The 22,948-nt window shown below is 37.8% G+C and overlaps 1 protein-coding gene across 1 annotated transcript in view; it reads left to right on the forward strand.

The window, feature by feature from the left end:
• LOC127618575 (sterile alpha motif domain-containing protein 10-like) overlaps positions 1 to 22,948 on the forward strand; it is a 111,101-nt gene that overhangs the window by 17,701 nt on the left and 70,452 nt on the right. The gene's annotated exons all lie outside the window — the stretch shown is intronic.

Consider the following 22,948-nt stretch of genomic DNA (forward strand, 5'->3'; position numbering starts at 1 on the left):
ACATTCCTACATATACATAACTCATTCAAGGTCAAGGATATCTTTATAGTCCCCGAGGGGCAATTTGTTTTTCAGTGAGCAGTAAACACACAACCATCTGACAAATATTAATAAATGGACAATAGATACAACATAAACAAAAACAAAAAAACACATTGAATTATTTAAAAAGCCAAAGGCAGCTGGAACAAATTAGTTCTTAAGTCTATTTGTCCTACATGTTGGCAGATTATATCTGTGGCCAGACTGAATCAACTTAAACTCCTTGGACAGGGGGTGGCTAGAATCAGACAAAATTGACAGGGCCATCTTTAAAACCCTGACATTGTACAGATGAGCTAAGTCATTCAAGGTATAAAAAAAAAAAATTGTATTTGGTACACAGCCCTGGCTCTATAAATGGGACAAAAACGAAGTGGATCAGACCTATCCACACAACACTACACCAGCCAATCAGCAACAAGGGGTGGTTCTTATGCGTGCACAGGGTGGGGGGTTGTGGTAGAACAAGAGGGAAATTCATTAGAAGAGCGACGGAAAATCTGGCTGATGCGAACTTTCTAAACTCCAAAGAGGACAGATGGCTGAGAAACAGACCAAGAGAAAAAGGTCAGACGAATATAAACAAAAAAGAAGGAATATGATAAGTCGAGGGCTAGGAGCCGTGTTAATATCGGCGAGGCTTGTCTGTGGTGGAGAGACATCCGAGAGTTAAAAAGCTTGAAGATAGATGCAGAAGTTGCTCTTTTTTTTCTCGATAGGTGGGTAACATAAATTTTGCTATGTTTCACAGAAGCCATATATGCTGTTGTTGTGATATTCGATTTAGCAGCAGGAGAGTTGTGAGTGTCTGGAGCTGGTGTGCGTAAACCGTCTTGCATGCTTGAATTGGGGGGGCGGACCTTTCAATGGAGCACTGAAGGGAGGGGTGTGTTTGTTTTGGCAGTTGAGTTTGAATATCAACAGCATTTTTCAGGAATCGCTGAGTGCACCTTGAAGTGACCCGTACCAGATGACAAAAGAAACGTAAGGACAGATTCAATAAAACCAGAATGAAACATTTTCATAAAAGTATTATCAACATTAAAACTTCAAAGCTTACGATAAAAGTACATACATTGATGGCCGTGGATTGCATAATTGTACAAAATAATTCCTAGACATTACTTTTCCAATCCCCTAAATCTAAACTGTTTACCACTTTCTAATGTGTGATGGAGGTTTCTGATTAGTCAATGGCCTCTCACCACGCAGAGCAGATGTATTACCTGATGGCAAAAAGCAATTATGCTGTGATTTTCACATCTGTATTATCAACTTCACCCAGCTGGACTCAAGCTAATGGATGCATTACGAACACGAGATCATGAGAGAGGCGCTCATCAGTCCGTTTCATCCTTATTCTCATAATTGTTTCTGAAAATGATGAACAGTTCTCCACACTCTCACCCTGTCTCTCAAAATATCACCCGTGGGCCAAATCTCTGTCTGTATCTTTGTTTCTGTCCCTTTCTTTCACATCCACTCCCTTTTGTCTCTAGCTCTGTCTGGTCATCCACACAAACATAGATTAGACTTCAACTGGAAGGGCCATAGATGTGGATATTGTTTAGCGTAAATTAGAGTAATCAGGGATATTTTTTGCACCTTTGAAATTTACTGTGACTTCTCCCAACACTTTATCATCAACAAATGAGGCCTCAGTCACATGAAAAAACAGCTAGAATATTGTAGTTAAAGGGAATTTACAATGCAACCGGAAAGTATTCACAGCGCTTCAAATGTTACAGCCTTATTCCAAAATGGATTAAATTCATTATTTTCCTCAAAATTCTACAAACAATAACCCATAATGACAACATGAAAGAAGTTTGTTTGAAATCGTTGCAAATTGATTAAAAACAAAAACAAAACAAAAATCACATGTACATAGGTATTCACAGCCTTTGCTCAATACTTTGTTGAAGCACCTTTGGCTCCAATTACAGCCTCAAGTGTTTTTGTGTATGATGCTACAAGCTTGGCACTCCTATTTTTAGGCAGTTTCTCCCATTCCACTTTGCAGGACCTCTAAGCTCCATGAGGTTGGATGGGGAGCGTCGGTGCACAGCCATTTTCAGATCTCTCCAGAGATGTTCAATCGGGTTCAAGTCTGGGCTCTGGCTGGGCCACTCAAGGACATTCACATAGTTGTCCCGTAGCCACTGCTTTGTTATCTTGGCTGTGTGCTTGGTGTCGTTGTCCTGTTGGAAGATGAACCTGCACCCCAGTCTGAGGTCCAGAGTGCTCTGGAGCAGGTTTTCATCAAGGATGTCTCTATACAATGCTGCATTCATCTTTCCCTCTATCCTGACTAGTCTCCCAGTTCCTGCTGCTGAAGGACATCCCCACAGCATGATGCTTCCACCTCCATGCTTCACTGTAGGGATGGTATTGGCCAGGTGATGAGTGGTGTCTGGTTTTCTCCAGACATGACCCTTGCCATTCAGGCCAAAGAGTTCAATATTTGTTTCATCAGACCAGAGAATTTTGGTTCTCATGGTCTGAGAGTCCTTCAGGTGCCTTTTGGCAAACTGCAGGTGGGCTGTCATGTGCCTTTTACTGAGGAGTGGCTTCTGTCTGGCCACTCTACCATACAGGCCTGATTGGTGGAGTGCTGCAGAGATGGTTGTTCTTCTGGAAGGTTCTCCTCTCTCCACAGAGAAACGCTGGAGCTCTGTCAGAGTGACTATCGGTGTCTTGGTCACCTCCCTGACTAAGGCCCTTCTCCCCCGATCGCTCAGTTTGGTTGGGCGGCCAGCCCTAGGAAGAGTCCTGGTGGTTCCAAACTTCTTCCATTTACAGATGATGGAGGCCACTGTGCTCATTGGGACCTTCAATGGTGCAGAACTTTTTTTGTACTCTTTCCCCAGATCTGTGCCTCGATACAATCCTGTCCCGGAGGTCTACAGACAATTCCTTGAACTTCATGGCTTGTTTTGTGCTCTGACATGCACTGTTAACTGTGGGACTAGTGTTGTCACGGTACCAAAATTTCAGTAGTTGGTACCAATACCATTGAAATTTCACAGTACTCGATACCATTTTTGGTACCGAAGCAAAACACAAAAACAGGTTACTAAACAACACTCTTTTATTAACAAAGTCTACAAAACATTAGCAGCAGAACTAAGAACAGAAATATGCAATTGAGCAACACTTTAATATAAATATATTATTTTTGAATTATAACAAAACTGTACAATGTATGCTTAAAGTATTTTTGAACACTTGTATAAGATTTGCTTCAACTTTTGCAACTTTTACTTTAAGTTTGACCAAGTACTAAAAAAACTAAATAAACAAGCTTACAATAGAATGAATAAAAAACAATTTCCAAACTAATGTGCAAAGTGCTCTCGTATTAATAAAGCTGCATTTTTACATTTTTCTTCATGATAAGAAATGCAAAGTGACAAATATTATGATTAAATAAGTTGCGAGCCATCGCATTCTAATCTAGCTGCATTAAGCGTCTGCGCTCGAGGGATGAGCGTCCCCGAGGCAGAGTCTCTCCCAGCCGGGTGCAGTTTCAATCTCTCCCCCTGAGATCGGGACATTCGCACAACTCATAGAAGAGGCAACGACCACACAGAGAAATGCCAGTTTCTGAGTTTATAGTTATTAACATGATCTGGTTCTGTATTATTTGAACTTTAATAAAGCTATAACACATTAAATATAACTGCATTTGTAACGCCGGGATGTTTCCTTTAAGAGCTCCAGCTCCGCTTATTCCACAACGAGAATGCTTCTGAATTTACTTTTTTTTTATTTCTTTTTTTTATAATTCCCTAATACTTTGGGATCTTACGGAGCCCCGAGTGACCTGTGCAAAAAAAAATCTAAGAGACTTTCGCGTCGCGACGAGAAACTTTCGGCGTGCGCTAGCAGCTGCGCAGCGATGCGTCGCGAGATACTTTCAGCGTCGCGCGCGATAGTATCTCGCGCGACGCGATAGTATCTCGTGCGACGCGATAGTTTCTCGCGCGACGCGAAGCGTTCTCGACTGAACGCTTTATGCGTGCGCACGAGAACGTTTCGAGCGCGCATAAAACGTTTCTCGTGCGACGCGATAGTATCTCGTGCGCACGCGAAAGTATCTCGTGCGCGACGCGAAAGTTTCTCGTGCGCGCGCGATAGTTTCTCGTGCGCACGCGAAGTATCTCGTACGCGCGCGAAAGTTTCTCGTGCGCACGCGAAAGTCTCTTAGATTTTTTTTTGCACAGGTCACTCGGGGCTCCGTAAGATCTACATGAGATGAAGCTGTGAAAGTTTAAGAGTGCATCTGGACTGTGATCTGTGTAATTCTTTCTCTCCTCGGTCAGGCGTAAACTGCAGCGCTGCTCTCGCGCGTCATTACAGTTTAATATGATTTTATTTTACGTTAAATGAGATCAAATGACAATTCGACAACGAAGATTTTTTATTTTCGACGTGCTTTTAAACTAACCTGCTTTATTTGCTTGAATAAATCTGGGTGTCTGTCTTTCAGGTGATTTATTAAGTTTGATGTGTTTCCTCCTTTCGTCAGAAAATTGCGAAAGCAGCGTTTACAAATAGGTTTCTGCTGATCTATGATGTTTCCCTTTTCATCAGCCTCAAATCCAAAGAATTTCCAAACCTGGCTTTTTCCACTTTTCTTTTCGACAAGATTCAGTTGAGACTCTGCAGCAGCTTTGCTCGTCGTCATCTTTTGCTTGTTGTGAGCGTTCGAAAGTTCCCGACTCTGCATGGGTACCGGGTAGACCCGGTACTCGGTACTCCGGTACCTTCAGAAATTCTGGTATCGTAAAAAAATGTTTTGTTTGTGTACCGACTTGGTACCGGAGTACCGGTATTTTTGACAACACTAGTATAGACAGGTGTGTGCCTTTCCAAATCATGTCCAATCAACTGAATTTACCACAGGTGGACTCCAATCAAGTTGTAGAAACATCTCAAGGATGATCAGTGCAAACAGGATGTACCTAAACTCAATTTTGAGTGTCATGGCAAAGGCTGTGAATACTTATGTACATGTGATTACTTTCACATTTTATTTTTAATACATTAGCAAATATTTCAAACAAACTTCTTTCACCTTGTCATTATGGGGTATTGTTTGTAGAATTTTGAGGAAAATAATGAATTTAATACATTTTGGAATAAGGCTGTAACAAAGAAATGTGGAAAAAGTGAAGCGCTGTGAATACTTTCCGGATGCACTGTAAGTCATGTTAGCCACTTAATTAGACATACCCCTCTTTCCAAAATCCTGCCTTACAAAGGTACTGTTGACCATTCAGACCGGTGTAAATACACAGTAAAAAGTGGTTACCTGCTATTGTTACCTTAACCTTTTCAGTGAAAAATGTCATTAATTTTACAAATTTTACGTAACACTGTAAACCCCAAAACAGCCATAAATGATGAATTTAAACAACTTAAACGCTCAAATAATACCCACATTTTAACAGAAGAATATTTTTTTTTTTTTTTTAAAGAGGGACGAGTCAAAATAATTTTTTGTGTTAATCAACATTATGCCATAAATGATATTGATTAGTGTTGTCTTGATACCAAAATTTCAGTAGTCGGTACTGATACCAATAAAAGTTTATGATTCTCGATACCAATTTCGTTACCACAGAAACAAATTGGTTATTGAACACACTCCTTTGGCCTTTTAAAATGTACAATTTTAATGTAAATTGAAACAATTTCCTTCGAGTGTTTCTCAATCAAGTAAACATTGCTTCAAGTTTAATTTTTTCTAAATTGTCTTAATTTTTTTTCCAAATTCCACCTTTTCTATTTTCCCATTGAATTCCATGTTTTAAAATTTAATTAAATTTCATCATAAAATTTTGTCTAATGAAATGAATCCAAACTTAAATCAAATGAAAATGTAACAGTTACTTTTCAAAAAAACAATTAATAATAATAAAAATATAATAATAATAATAATACAATAAATTATATTAAACCCAAGTAATATATTTCTGTCGCAATTTCATAAATTTTATTTTGAATCAAACTTTTATTTTGACGTGAAGTTGGTAGATTCACACTTCAGGATAAGATGTTGGTTGTATGATCCAGTGTGATTTAAAAAAGCGCAAAATGGTGTGATTTAATTTAATGATATAAATATGTAGTCTGCAGGTGCTGCACGCTTCACAATGAATGTGTGCTCTCTTCTGTCATCTATAATAAGCACAATGCGTGATGCTTATAATATGTGTTTTGACCAGTGTGCTTTCAGCATATGAGCAGTTTTACACATTCACTTTGCAGTGTGCATCACATGCAGACTATATTTATTTAATTAAGTCACATCCATTTGTGGTTTAATAATCACACTAGGACATGTAAAAGGTTTTTATGTGATTAATTGTCCATTTCTGTGTAACAGGAGTATCAAAACACACGCTCAAATGAGTGTAAAAGCAGCTGGATAGCAGTCATACTGCGCACGGGGACCGAATCGAGTGCTTTTGAAGTGCCGGTACTGTTTTGACATAAGTCATAATCCGTCCCTGAAGATACTTGTGTGCCAAATAATGGTATTGCCATGTTACATGTCCAACAAATAAACATGGCACTTTTCTTGTGTGTGTGTGTGTGTGTATACATAGTGGGACACTACACAGCAGTAAAGTGCAGTAAAACCTGTTCATATTGCGTCCAGAGTAAAATAGGGCTCTCCTGAAGGACGGGAACTAATGTACTACACAGAGATCTAGCATTAGTATACTGAAGTATGCATGGATGTGTTGTGTGAGCATAGAGAGATTTTGAGAGTTTTGAGTGCTCTGAAATGGCAGTGATCAAACAGAAGATTTCCATTTCTACATATACTGTAGAGGTGGCATATGCCAAAAGCACATTGCTAGAGTTGAATGTGAATATACTTTTGCATGTAATCAGTTAAATACTCTCCTGTCTGACTTTTGTTTTCTCTCTGTTTCTCTCTGATTCTGTTTTGTGTGTTTAAAACAGATGGACTGCCTCTCATTTCATCTTCACCTTACTTACACTCCCATAATAGCCAGCCATCAGTTATATTCACTGGAGGTCATGCATTATCTGCCTGAGTCTAATCTGTATGTATACAGTGACACAAGAGGTCTATCTCTGTGTGAGGTACTAGTGTATCACTGACCTTTTAACATGTCTTTTCTCATAATCCACTCTGAAAGAGTCCAAACCACCTTATCTTAGATTAGAATAGATTTGATGTGTACCGGAAAGTGTGTGTTTTTGTGTGTTTGCATGTGAGAAAGAGAGAGACAGACAGTGGGCAGAAAAGAGAAAAAATACAGTCTGGCAAGCTAGCACAGTGTAAACAGTTCGGTTTCTGAACACTCGATGATGCTTTAAAGTCACCCTCAGGATTTGCCCTTGCTGTCTAAACTCTGCATTGAATTACATAATTCCCCTTCCCCAAAATAAAGACTGTTAAATATGAAACATATTCAAGACAGACCAGCTAATGTCCTTTCTAAATTAGCAGACATTTATTGATTGAACTCTTATGAACCGTTACATCTTGAATTTCAAGTCTGGGTGTCAGTCAGAATCAATCTGTCACACATCATACACATCTTTTATGTGTGTCTCTGCGTTCTATTGAAATGTGAACTATAGAGAACATCTAAGAACTTCTGTGGCATCCTTTGGAAATGTAAAAACAATGTCATGAAAAACGTGTTGTTAATATAAAACTTTGATAAATGTTTGATATTGTGAGATGCATCTCTTTATATAATATAATTTGATGGCCCCATGACATTTATCTTCAGAATTAGATGGTGTATGACTAAGTGTTGGTCTATAGAGCTTTAAAGGTATGAATATAAACTTTAGCATATAAATGAGTTACAGTTTAAAACTTCCACGATTATCACTTTAAAAAGTGAATGAAATATTTTTGTTATAAAAAGTAACTCATTACAAATTACTAATTACTTTTCAAAAGTTGTAATATGATTATCTTATCATGATTATCTAATTACATTATTTTTAAAACAATTTTCACAGAAAAGGTTTTGTTTTTCCACTCAACAAATTCAAATTCATGTCTATTAATGTCCTCCTATATTTAGTTTTACATAAATAATTTTGGAGGGCGACCAGCGCTGAATCAGCTGATCAGTGGGAGAGCGAGATAAGGGGCAGCTGGAGACGCCAGTTCAAGAGAGAGAGAGAAGCACATGGCAACAGTAAAAGGTCAGGTAAGGACCAGGCGGGAACCAGCTGAACAATCAACAAACTTTTAATGCATAAATAAACTTAAAACAACATAAAATATAACAACACAGACACACATGCAATGCAGCCATGTGCATCTCTCTCTATCTCATACCGGCGTCTCCAGCTGCCCCTTATCTCGCTCTCCTGCTGATCAGCTGATTCAGTGCTGGCCGTGCTCCATCAAAGCCCGGCCAGGCCCTCCTCCTGATCACAAATTTCATTTTGGAAATATGTGTAACCCAGTAAAGTACTAACTGTTGTACTAACGTAAGTAATTAACTTTAATTAAAAGTTAGTAACTGTAATCTGATTACAAGAATTCAAAAGTAATGTGTTACAAAACATTTTTTTTTACTAAAAGTAAATAATCACTTTTCACATTTGTTGTATGAAAAAAATTGCAATGAAAGTAATAATGATTTAGGCTAACATTGTGTCTCCATCTGCAAGAATCTACAAGAAATCCTGTAAACTTGCATAAATTTACAACTGGAAATACCTGTCATTCAAAACGTTCTACATTATACATGCACCTTGTCTTGTTTGTTGAATATTTGGACTTATTTTATTGTGCTTTCAGCTACCAATAAAAATGTAGTCATTGCTGGGTAGATTACTTCTGAATTGTAATCGAGTACTGATTTCAAATTACATGACAAAAATTGCAATCATTCATATAACCTTACAGATTAAATTTTTGGGGTAATGTAATCCGATTACTTTTGGATTAATTCTAACCAAACTCTTTTATTTGTTGTCACTTGCATTTGAGTAGGATAATCTTTTACCATTTTAACATAAAAATGCAAAGAGGAAGGAAAATATATTCCATTCTTTATTGGTAAAAGTGCATTAAATATTATACTGGGACATAAAGTTAATTTTAAGTCCATGATATCAGCATGAAATGAACAAAAATTAATGACCATAAAATCAATAACTTGCATAGTTAACGGTCATGAGAATGCATGGTTGTGGCAGGGCGGAGGGCGGGGCCGGGTCGTGATCCTGCACACCCGGTCCCGTATTAGGCTAATAATGCCTCCATGAGGTTTAAAGGCTGACCGTTTAAGTTTACCATTAATCTATTATTTATATCGTCAAGCCGGTTCTCGCCTCCTCCTCCCCGGGTTTCGGCACCAGTGTAACACAGTTCAGAATGGGCAAGGAGGAGGCGAGAACCGGCTTGACGATATAAATAATAGTTTAATGGTAAACTTAAAAGACAACATAAACACACATGACGGACATGTCCGCTAACGATCTCTCTCCCTCGCACGGCCCTATGCAGTCAGCCTTTAAACCTCATGGAGGCATAATTAGCCTAATACGGGACCGGGTGTGCAGGATCACGACCCGGCCCCGCCCTCTGCCCTCCACCCTGCCACATTGGTCTAATCATTTTAGTGGTACCAAACGTATATCGTAGGTAGGCTGATTTAGAGTGAAAAATGCATTTTGAAGAAGAGAAAAATTACAGTGATCAATAAATTATGAACAATTTACTGCTGTTGCCTAATTTAACATGTAATCATGTAATCAATACAAAGTAACTGTAGTCCGATTACAAGTATTTACAATGTAATTTAATCCAATTACAAGTACTTGATTTTCGTAATCTGATTATGTATTCCATTTTTCATGTAATCCGTTACTACCCAGCACTGAATGTAGTAGGTCTGCTCTCAGCTCAGTGCATCACATTTTAGTCTACATCCATTCCTCAAAATTCCAGATATTTTTTTTTTCCAAAATCAGTGCAGAATATGTTAAAAAAATCTATAGATTCTATCTGTGCCGGATCATGAGGTCCTAAATAGGAAATTGTGTTGTTTTTCTGAGATTAAAGCCACATTTCAAGAACCAGATACATAAAATGAAGTATAGTCTCTCTAATCTTCAGAGAAGCTTAAGTAATCAGTTTGTTTTATCATAGCATCATGATGATTATTAACGTCACTGGAGTCTATGCAATGTCTCCTGCATGGTGGTTTGGTTCCATCTGCCATTCCCTCTGCAATGCCTGTCATAGGAGACCTCTTCATCCTATCAGATTGCCAAACTCTCTCGGCTGATCTGGCCTGAGAGTAGTAGAGAGGCAGAGTAGCTCATGAAATAAGGGAGCTAAGCAGGAGAAATCCAGGACGATCAGATGAGAAGTAGGCATTTTATTTTTGAGTGTATTTCCATCTAAAGTCGGACATAATGGGCTGAATTTCAGACAAGTGCCCCCATGTGGTCAATGCTCATGCCTTGAAAATTGCCCACGGTGTGCCTTTGACTTCACATCCCTATTGATCTCCGTAAGCAATATACTATATTTGCAAAGAAGTAGGTGAAAGAAAGTAGTTTTTCTCTCAGTAGGGTTAGGTTTAAGAGCATATTAATGTAATTCCTACTTAAATCTTCCGAAACATAACTCAGATTCGCTGTGCATTTCATGTCACATCCATTCAAAGAAGCGGAAGAACGTAGTTACTAAGGTGAGTATGCACCAGCTTTGGCCACTGTGGCGGTTCAAACAATCGAAAAAGTATAGATTGATTTTAGCAGACAGGACAATCGACCTCCATGTCACTCTAGGCTTGGGTTTCTTCGGTACAAATTAGAGTGAAAAGGCACAACACTATATTACAATGAAAAATGAAAACAAATGACTTTTTATTAATTATAAGACTGTTCCTGTATTCCTTTCTGGATATTGAATTTGATACACACACACACACACACACACACACACACACACACACACACACACACACACACACACACACACACACACACACACACAAGGCAAGCAAACAAATCAAGCCTTTTGGCATGGCCTGTCACATTCACACTCCCAGAGAGGTTTCTAAAACAACAACAACAACAACAGCAGGGCTTTCTAGTCATGCCCTGCAGGCATCACACACGCATACAGTACATCCAAAGACACTTGCTGGAGGACACTAATTGGATTGTGATGATGTGTAATTTTTCTGTGTGTGCTTGAGTCCATTCTGAGTAGAAAAGAAAAGGTCTGAACAAGCAGGAAACATTAATATGGAGCTCAGTTGTGTCTCCATGAGTGAAAATCATGGAAAAGGGTAAGTGGCCTCCTGACATTATAATGACTTAATCATAAAATTAAGACATTGATAACACAGGGGTGATTTAACTAAGAATGTTGCGCCCAGAAATAGCCCTGCTTTTTGTTTTTGATTTGATAAAGCAGTTAAGCAGATCAGGCAACAGCACAGATGTGGCCACAAAATCTACGCTGAACGGAATTTGCATGGCACAATTCCGATCTTGCGGTTCGATTCTGAGCACTATATAGTGGTGAATGCTCTAGAACTTCAGTACTGTGATCCAGACACCTGTATCGTGCCGAAAATGCACTTGACCACACAGCACATCTGGATATATGCCAGGTTATACACACTTTCCCACCATTTGACCATTATTTAATGAACTACTGCTGCCATGATTGATAGAAAATGTACACAAACATCTCTTTTAAATACATTTCAGTTTACCGACTGCTTTTCTCAGGCACAATGTTTTTTGCCCAGGGCAAATAGCTAGAGATCTGCGAATAAAGCGCAATCTAAAATGTGCCTAATTTACATAGAAAGCAGGCGTGCTCGCACTTAATTTTAAATATTCAAGATGCAGCACTATTTCAATGCTGATTAGGCCTGCTTATGCTAGTTTGCTGGTGGTTAGAGAATGTACAGAGTGGTTATCTGAGTTACCATATCTTTTCTCTCAGCTTGAATCAATCTGGCCATTTTCTGTTGACCTCTTTCATCCACAAGGCATTTCCATCCAAAGAACTGCCGCTCACTGGATGTTTTTTGTTTATGGCACCATTCGGAGCCATAAAAAAACTCTGAAGCTCCTGACCCGTATCTGCATTATTTTATGCATTACACTGCTGCCACTCAAAACTGCTGCCTAATAAAGTGCTCATTGAGTGTACTTTTGAGAGAGCACTCAGACTGGATTGTTTTATTAGACCTGTGGTGTATATTTTATTAATTTATACAGGTAACGTCAGGCTTTTTTGATGAAAGATTATGAGGACAAATATTTGTTTATTGTTTTGTAGCATAACATGCACTGATGAATTGTGTTGTGTAAGACCAGGAACGTGTTGTTCCTGGTCTTACAGAGCTGCTGTTGAACCAAAGCCCAAATTTAGGTATCGGTAGTGTGGAATTAATGTGTTAAAATGTAATGGACTGCACTGCATATTCCACGAAACCGTCAAGGCTTTGTATATAGCATTATTGCCAGAAGCAACATTAATTTCTCTCTTGAAAGAGTATAATGTCAGACAGATGGAGAGTAAGAGAGAAGTAACGTGAAGGGAAACTGGTTCATTGAGAGCTGCTGTGATGGAATAACGATAGACAGCTTTCATTATGTTCTGTTTCTAAACGGCCAGTCTGGTGCTGTTGGCTACCTAGAGCCTCACTTCCCAGACAGCCAACAATACAGAGGAGTAATTGGCATAGCTGTCAGACACACAGAGAGAGAAGGGGCTGGGGAGAGTCTGATAACATGGCAATTAAAGAAAGAGTATTGAGCAGTTGGAGAGCATAAAGCAACAATCAGACAGAGAGAGAGAGAGAGAGAGAGAGAGAGAGAGAGAGAGAGAGAGAGAGAGAGAGAGAGAGAGAGAGAGAGAGAGCGCAAGAATTCATGTGGGTCCTGTGAGGAAAATAGTGAGTTCATACCTGATGAACACTAGGGCTGCAACTAACGATTATTTTGATAGTCAATTAATCTAACGATTATTAGACTATTATTATAATGATTGTATCAAACATGCTTACTAACAATAACATTTTAAAAATACCTCTAAATGACATTTAGTTAATAATTAATTCAGTTTAATTCAGTAAAGAAATTCAGTGCAGAAAATCCTATTGTTATCAAGTGTTTGTCTTATTTTCCATTTAAAATTGTCTAAAAATCCTTAAAACAAGATACATTTACTTGAGAAGCAACTGGGTTGCTTGGTTATATTCTGCGAGTGCAGTAAAGACAAAATATACTTATATTCAAGATCTATTCTCTAAAAGCAAGTCTAAATATCTTATATGCTGCTTCTCAGGTGAATGCATCTTTTATAAAAGGATTTTTAGATATTTAAAAATATTTGTATTTTTAACATTATATTCAACATTCTCAGATAACAATTTTTTCTACTGCTGTATAGCTGCCAAAGTAAATGTATGTTGTTTTAAAGGAGTTTTAGATATTTATATTGGATAACAAGCCAAAACAATAACAACACTGTAAAAAATATCTACTTGGTTCTACTTAAAATCATAAGTTAAGCAGCTGCCTCAAGTAAAAACAAAATGGATTAATGAATTGTTTTAACTCATTATTTTGATTCTTGTTAAGCTATGAATTGCCTTCTGCAAGTCAACATGACTACACAATTATTGTTGTTTCAACTTTGCTATGCAAGTTCAAAATAAAGTGAACTCATTAATGAGCATTCTGTTCACTTATCCCCATTAGTGGGTTCAACTTAGTAATTTCAATTAAGTAATGTCTTTGAATTAGGGTATCAAGTTAAGATGATCTAAAAGAATGCCTTGTTTTAACTTATTTAATTATAAAAACACACAAATTTGAGTACAAAACATTTTTTTTTATTAAAACCAATGTTAAGCCAATACAAGTTATACATAAACACTTCGATCATGCAATCATCTCAAACTTGTAATCAATACTTTTTTAGGTACGAAACTTCAGTTGGGTGTGGGTCACATGAGGCTAAGATAAATAGAAGGGTTGTGTGTGAGCTTACACTATGAGGGGGTATCCCAAGCAGACTCCACAAGTATTTCTCAGTGCGTGTATAGAATGTGGATGATGGGAAGTGTTTCCTGCAGTTGTCTGCTCTGCCTGTTGTCAACCAAGAAGTTGGTCATGCTGAATGTAGGATAGATAAACCAATAGACACATACAGCAGTATAGATATCTATATTCAGCACCTCCAAAAAAAAAAAAAAAAAAAACAGCCTGTCATCTAAGTTGTTTATCATTGTTATTGGTGTGTGACCTAATGAGGTTAAGTTGACTGATGATCACTGCAGGAAACATCTCACCATCTATATGCGCGTGCACACCCCTCTGCTTGTCATATCCCCATTAGGTCACCCAAAGCTGTACTGAACACTATTCATATTCACCCAATAGAAAATACATTCCTTTAAAAGCATTAGCTTTTTTCCTTACACAACACTGAAATATTGAACAGGTTTTAAATGTAAACATTTAAAAAACCTTTTAAAGTATTAGTTCACTTTAAAAAAAACTTTTGCTGATAATTTACTCACCCCCATGTCATCCAAGATGTCCATGTCTTTCTTTTTTCAGCCGAAAAGAAATTAAGGTTTTTGATGAAAACATTCCAGGATTTTTCTCCATATAATGGACTTCAATGGGACCCAAACGGTTCAAGGTCCAAATGACAGTTTCAGTGCAGCTTCAAAGGGCTTTAAACGATACCAGACGATGAATAAGGGTCTTATCTAGCTAAACGATCGGTCATTTCAAAAATAAATAAAGGCGAGCATTTGTTCTTATAAAACTTAAACTTTTTTTATTTATTTTTGAAATGACCGATCGTTTTACAATTCTCAGCTCGTCTACTCACGTCTTTCTTCGGACAGTCCAAAATGGCTTTCAGTGCAGGCTTCTTTGCCGACTTGGTCGCAGCTTCGTACACTTCCAGCAGTCTTGGTGCCAGGTCATCAAGTCCGTCGAGGAACGACTCGAGAAGGTCTGTGCTTACGACTCTTTTGAACTCTGCCCGAACCTGAGGAGACAAAAAAGACAAAAAGGTTAAGAAATTAGAGAAAAGATTTTCAAAGCATGGAGTCACAATTTAGTAAGCCAAGGTTGTCTGTTGTCAAAGGCTTTCATCCACTCAGTAATACTAAACACAATCCTCTCACTTATCTGTATGCACATTCACGCCACCATTCGGACTAAAAAAAAAAAACATTTCTGAACGGACCACAGTACAGTATCAGACATCTCTCTAGTACTTCCTGGAGGGAAGCTCATACATTGATATCCAGTCATTGGATTAAGTGATTAATCTTAAGGTGCGTACACACTGCCAGCGACATCGCGCGCGACAGCGACTCAATAACATTCATTTTCAATGCGAGCACAGCGATTTCCGGCGACACGAGCTGTCGCGACCGTTGGCGCTAGATGTGGGCGTGTCCAGTGACGCGACAAAGTTGAGAAAAGTTCAACTTTGGAGCGACTAACGGAAGCGACAGCCAATAGGAGAGACGACGGGAGAGCTCACGTGATCCTTCTCTCTCTCTCTCAGTTCCTGCAGTAACGGAAAGATGGATGAAAGGCTAATTCTTGCTGTTAGAAATTTTCCAGTGCTCTATGATATGTCTCTTCCCACGTACAAGGACATTTTTAAGAAAAATACTGCGTGGAAAGGTGTATCTGAGATCACGGGGATTTTATGGACCCAGACAGACCGGCATTTGCATTTTCGCCGCAGATAAACAGCCGCTCTGGCAAACAACACGCCTTGTTTCTCATTCATCTTTGATATAAAGCATTTTATGTACTGATTCCATTTATATTTAGTCTTTTCCCTCCAAAATGTTTGTTTTTAGTGGCAAGAAAAGAGATTCGCTGTCAACAGCAATGGAATGACATCCGTGAATGTCATTTATAAACGTTACTAGGCAACCAGTAGTGGGAACACCCACTAGCGACTTCACCACCAGCCACTGGCGACCTGCAGCGATAAAGTCGCTGGCAGTGTGTACGCACCTTTAGGCTGAGTGTTGTCTATTGTTATACCTGTCTCTCACAGAACATGGCCGGCCATCTAGCTATGACATCCCCAATGAAAGGTTGATCCCCTACGATCTCCTTTCTGCACTTGGAGAACGTGGCAGACATCAGCTCATCTATCTGTTGGCAGTCTGGGTCTTTTTTCAGCACTTCCACCTGAATTGGATTGCACAAGCACAAAGGACACATACTAAGACAAAATATTAGGCTTCACAGACACAAAAGCAAAGTGTAGGTAGTTAGTATTATATAGGCAGGTATGTATGCAGTAATAGACAGGTATGATGTGTATGTGTGATGTGCATGTGTGTGTATGATGTACCTCCATCATCCTCCGCTTTTCTTCCATGTCTTCATCACTCAGTCCTTCAGGGGGATCTGGACAGTAGTGGACCGGAGTAATGATGCTGAAAATTCAGCTTTGATCACAGGAATAAATTACAGTTTAAAATATATTAAAATAGAAAACAGCTGTTTTAAATAGGAATAATATTTCACAATATTACTGTTTTTGTTTGTATTTTTAATCAAATAAATGCAGCCTTGGTGAGCAGGAGATACTTTTAAAAACATAAAAAATCTGACTGACCCCAAACTTTTGAACGGTAACGTTAGTGTATTTGGCCTTGACATAGCCTACGGTCAATCAGAAATGGTGTTTTCTACAACGTTTTACAAAGTTTACAATGAAAACTGGTAGCGTCTCAGATAAAGATTTATCAACCGTCTCTGACTGAACTAAAAGACTAAACTGCTAGCAAACGTGTTCTAACTAACGTTAACGGTCGCTGAAATGTGCCTCGCTTAAATGACATCACAGTTGTTGCACATATCAAAAGGTAACGATAGCTAACGTTAATCACGTTATTGGCTTCATCAACTCACATTCTTAATATCTACAAAACACGAACACTTACCAATAGCGAACTTGTTCACGCCAACCCGATTCGTCTTGTCTGACAGAAAAATGAGGCACCCGGGCGATTGAAGTTTGATTGCTTGACTGTTGCTTGATGGTGCGTAAACTAGTTCATCTTGTGGCTTCGTCGGTAGTCCCCCGCACATGCGCAAAGAGCTGTCCTCCACTCAATCTGCAAAACGCCAAAGACTTGTACCCCACTCAATTTAAAATGGCAAGTTCATTCAGGCACCTGGAATTTGTGATTCATTGAAGTAACTTATGAACCTAAATTGGAAGATTGAAAACTCAAACAATTGAGTTGAAATTTCATAACACATTATTTTATGTCTGAGTTAATGACATATATAAGTTATCATAACTTTTTCATCAGATCATTTTTTACAGTGAAATCAAAAACATGTTTTGTTGCAGTGAGGTGAAGATTACCCTCTCTCACCTTTCTGTTCACTTCAATCCATCTTTAACTCGCAAAATTCGATATATTTTTTAATAAAGCTGCGTATTGCCAATTTTCTTCAAGATGCATATATTATTATTTAATAAGTCGTGAGCCATCACGTTATAATCTAGCTGCAGCAAGCGCATGTGAGGGGGGCGTGCGTCCCCACGACAAAGTGTGCATCAGCCAGGTGCAGTTTCAATCTCTCCCCCTTAGATCGGGACATTCGCGCAACTCATAGAAGAGGTGCTGACCGCACAGAAAAATTCCTGTTTCAGAGTTTGTAGTTATTTACATGATCTGCTTCCATATTATTTGAACTTTAATAAAGCTACAATTTTAATATTTTCGACATTGTCGAAAACGTTGACTAATCTTGTCAGCCCTAATGAACTCATACAATTTCCACTCTCTGTGAGACTGTGTGTGTGAATGAGACAGGAGAGATACAGTACATTGTGTCACACTCTCAATACCATGGTAAAGACTTGCAGCATATTATTAGTTTCTTTCTTTCTTTCTTATGTTTCTAAAACCATATGCTTCATTTGTCTTTAGGATAAATGCCTAGTGCTTTGCACCTGTGCTTTGACACATTGTATGGAGGTGTTTATGTCCGGGTACTTAAGTCATTTCCAGTCCCCTCTAATGTTCCTGTTACCTCTCCACTGTCCTATCCCATTAAAGGCAAAAGGCCCACAAAAGTGTAGGAGAGAATGTTGAGTTAAGATGGAAATGAGAGATAAAGTTGAATGAGAGCTGAATGTAATCTCTCCAGTGCACGTTGTCTGTAATGGATTTGGGGGAGATAAACTATGTTAATTTGGGCCGTGGGAACTAATGGAAGCTTAACATTGAGTAGACACTACACCAGCACCTGAGACTGACCCGATGTTACAGCACTAATTAAACACAGACTGACTAAGAACTGAAAATATGGTGGAACAAGTTTCTCTCTCTGTTCTTTCTTTTTGTTTTATAGAGCACAGTAATGTGTTTGTGTTGGCCCTTGGAGTTAAATTGATAATATGCACATCAGGGGTGTAAATCAGAAGTTTCATCGTGATATGATCTTATATTGATTCTCTTAGCCAGCGATCAGATGTTTGCCGATGCCTGCCGCTGATGCCATTTTGATTTTATTAGATTCAGGGCCCTGCGATCGATATTACGATATTATGTGCTGTAATTTACACAGTTACATTTATTATCTCACAAATGCAACCAAAATATCAATATTAAATCAAAAATGTTATTGAACTTTCTGAAAAGTGCAAATCCAGTCTCTAGATTGGGACATCCACAACAAAATAAGGTACTTCAGTTGTTGAAAAAAATTATATAAAAAATGTAATAATGCAAAAAATAAAGTGCATACATGTGATCATAAATCTTTTGATAACAGCTTATTGTCTTGTGGAATGAGGTAAACACTACTATGACAATTTATCATCTTTACAATAATCTAGATCCAAATACTTGCCCACGACAGGAGAGTATGTGCTATCCATGTATTTTGCACAGTTGTATTGAAAACTTCTGTTACGGTTTACTGTTAAATGTTAGTAAGTGTGTTTATGTGTAGATGTGTAGAAAGTCTTGTAACTGATGTTGGTGCAGGGCAGGTGTTTTCTCTTTGCCTCATTAGCGCTGTTCAGAATATTGCAGCTTTTTTGCAATTTGAATTGGTTGAATTGCTCAATAGTGCTTTAAAATAGAAAATTCTCATGTAGAATTCAAATGTGTTGCATGCGCCACAATATCGAGGGAAGTCCTATTTAACTGCGCATATGATCATCTCTGCGCTATCCTGTAACAGGAGCTCACAGCCCTGTTGACAGGCGAGCACAGATAGAGCACAGTGCAACTTCAGGCTTCAGTAACTCCATGCACATCCGTGTGGCAAGATGAGAAGCATATTTAGTGCTTATAAAGCAAGATGACTATCATAAAGTTGCTGCATTGCCTGACAGAAATGCATACGGATTTGGCTGGCAAGAGAATTTCAAAATAAAGATGCATCTTATAAAAGTATACATCGATGTTTATGCATTGAAATTATGACATTGTATCGTTGGCGAATTGATCGATGCATCGATCTATAATCTATGGATCGCTACGCCCCTAATACACATACAATTTATTTTGTATATATATATATGTTCGAAAGTGTGTCATGGCCCTGTTGGCAGCTGGATTTTTTCCATGCTGCACGATTAATTTGGGCATTGCAGTTTTGTAGTTTTTTTTTTTAAAGTAAATTTCTCTCTTTTACACCTCACAAACATGGCCAGTAAAGGCTAGAGTAGGGACATTATACAACAGCTAGTTCCTGTCCTCGAATCTGATTGGACGAGAGGTGATAAAAGTGCTCATACCTCAAAACATCAGCACTGACACACTTCACTGTTTGTATCACTCTGCTTGTGTTTATGGCATTCGAAACTAACGTGTAAGAGCAGTGCAGATGTATAACGGCAGCTAGATATGTGAATTTTTATTTGTCCCTGTGACATAATAGCTTTGAGCGAGCAAAATCTTTCGAACTACCAACAGCAGATCCTGTGACGTAACAAAGTAGTTCCAAACTAAAGAGCACTTTTTGGGGAAGTCCATCGTTTTTCCTGAATTATTTATTTACTTGTTCATTGAACTGTTGTATAAAAGCAATATCACATTCACAATCATGCTGTATTGTCTATCTATCAGCACGGCGGTGATTATCTTGTGCCTACGGCCAAATCATAGCCGTGCTGATAGCTGGACAAACAGCACTCTTGCTCATGTGATATTGCTTTAATAACATTGGGAATAGTTGGATCATTGGTTGTGTACTTTATATTTTATTTTGAATATTTTTGATTTATTTGTTATTTATTTTTGTATTTTATGGGACGATAATACATTAAATAAGTAATTTGTATTGTGGACCTAATGGAGCGCAACAGTGCCATTCACATTTTCAGCCATCTTGGTTTCGCAAGTATGTTTTCCATTTATTTTTTCCATAAAGATTTAATAAAATCCTCTATAAAAGAGTTCCATGAACAAACCAGCTCCTAAGTGAATCACAACATTACGAACTTTGATTTGAAGCAAAAAAGTATTTGAAAATCAGACAAAAAGGCAAAGGTATGAAGCTTTGTAATCTAATTAAAACCAATGGAAACATTTAAAACTATTGATTTAAAGTTGATTATGATTGCAGAATCAACATATTTAAATTATATTGCAAGTAGTTTGAGAGTGTAGGGAGACCCACTCGGGTGGTCGCTGCAGAGCTCTTTTGGCGCACTTGGTTGGTGGTGATTGGTAGATCTTTTCCTGGAGGAACATGGTATTGTAATTCTTTACAAGAAATTCTTCATTAAAAAATTCTGATAATATAATGTGGACAAATGGCTTCAAAAGAAGCATATATTGTACCATCGCTTAACAACCTCTAGGTCTGTTTTTATAGGTATATACGTTATATTAAAAATAGATTTGTACTTCCAGAACCTGGCTGTTATGCAGCTGTATAGAAAGCTTTATAAAATGAGAAAATATTGTCTCATGAAGCATAAGGAAATGGACACTATTCCTGCTAAAAGTTCCCTATTTCACCAAGGTTATTTCACTTGGAGATTGCTGGCCTAGTTTCCATCCACTTTTCGTGCTATTTTGTTGAAAATGCATAAAAAAAAAGTTTGGGAAATTTGCCATCTTCTGCCTGTTTCCGTTCAAATGGCCTTTTATTGATAAAAATGGTGTGCGAGATGATGTCATGTTTAAAAAAACACTTTGTTGCATACGTTTTGGTGTATCGCAAAATAAATCTGCCCTTATGCCATTTCCATTCAGAAATGTGTGTTTATTGCTAATTTTGTTCTTTTCACCTCCCAGATGTCCCAAATTTTTTTTCCTGCGAAATTTCGGTAAAATGGGGAGAGTATTGAGACAATTAATTGAAATTAGCCAGCTGACTGTCATTTTAACTTCACTAATAAAAGCAATCAGAAGAGGAGGAATTGCAATCAAAAGGGAGCAGTTGCCCTTCTGATAGGACTGTAATATTGGTCCTGATGTTGTGTCTATCGCAGGTTGCCACCGGTTCCGATCTGAAAGCAAATCGTCATGACCCTGTTCAAGCTGGCAACCTGCACCAAGTAGTGGGGAAAACTTTTGGTCTTAGAATAAGGAACATCCATCAATGTGTATATGTGGTCTGCACAGCTATTAAAGATAAATTGATGTGGTGTAATATCAGGGTTTACAGATATGATACATTCCTATAGATATTCAGTAAGCTATTTTGAACAATCATCTAATCGAAAGCATTGCCATCACATTGCATTATGTCCCGCATATTTCACCAGGAACTTTTAAGGACCAACTGAACTTGATTGTCATCTAAAATTAATTTTAGTGTCATAATGCAATTGACATTTTCTGAAGAAGCAGTAAATGCGATCCGAGGTTAAGCGGGTTAGATTTAAAATATTTAAACATTTCAAAATGTTCAAAAGCTCGTTTTCTGAAAGTGAATTTGGCATTGGACAAATAGTTTTATCTAGTCTTGAAAAAAGTGCAGAACATTCTGAGAATGTCATTCAGCCGACTTTTTTCATCTACAGAACAGGGTATGGCTAATTTACGTTTGTGTAAAGAAAAGGCATATATAGGTCTAAAAATATTTTTTGTTTCATTTGGTAATTCATTGTTTTATTTAATGCTTTTTTCATGTGGTAATTTATTTAATTTAATACATGGAATTTTTATGGCATTTTTTCAAAAGTAAGTTAAACAATAATTTCATAGAATTGAGCTATATGTTAGTGTTCCAAAAAATCACACTGAAGCTTTTCTCCTAGTATTGTGTATTTATTTTTAATTTAAAACATCTTTGTGCAAAGATATTATATGTTTGTTTGTTTTTTGTATTGTGGTCTAATTCCGTGACTGCCGTCTGTTATTTTGAATGGGTGGATAAGCAACTTTAATAAATAAATGGATGGCTACCGTGATTAAATTAATCGCAAACAGTGGCCATTCATTTGTTCTCCGTGCACTTTTCGACGTGCATGATACGAGATATTTTTGTTGGCACTACTGGAAATGTCATGTTTGCAGCATCAAATCTATATGCCGTTAAAATCATTCCATAATCATGTACAATAAATTGGCTTTCAAGGATGTAGACCTTGTCATCATGATTAACACAGGCTAACGATTGGAGCATGTGACACTTCAAATTTTCTCGACAAAAAGTGTTTCCAAACCAGTTTTTCCACGACATTTAATGTATCGACATATGAGTTTATGCGCTAGAGTTAAATGGAAAAATAGTATGTTGACATATGTGAAATTTTAGCGATAATTTGCATTTCCATCAGCTTTATTTTGATGCACTAAAACTTTTTTCGCAAAAAATCCTTGGATGGAAATTTAGTTACTTACAAAGCATATACTGTACAGTACATATA

Source organism: Xyrauchen texanus, chromosome 25, assembly GCF_025860055.1.
Source record: "Xyrauchen texanus isolate HMW12.3.18 chromosome 25, RBS_HiC_50CHRs, whole genome shotgun sequence".
NCBI classification, from domain to species: domain Eukaryota; kingdom Metazoa; phylum Chordata; class Actinopteri; order Cypriniformes; family Catostomidae; genus Xyrauchen; species Xyrauchen texanus.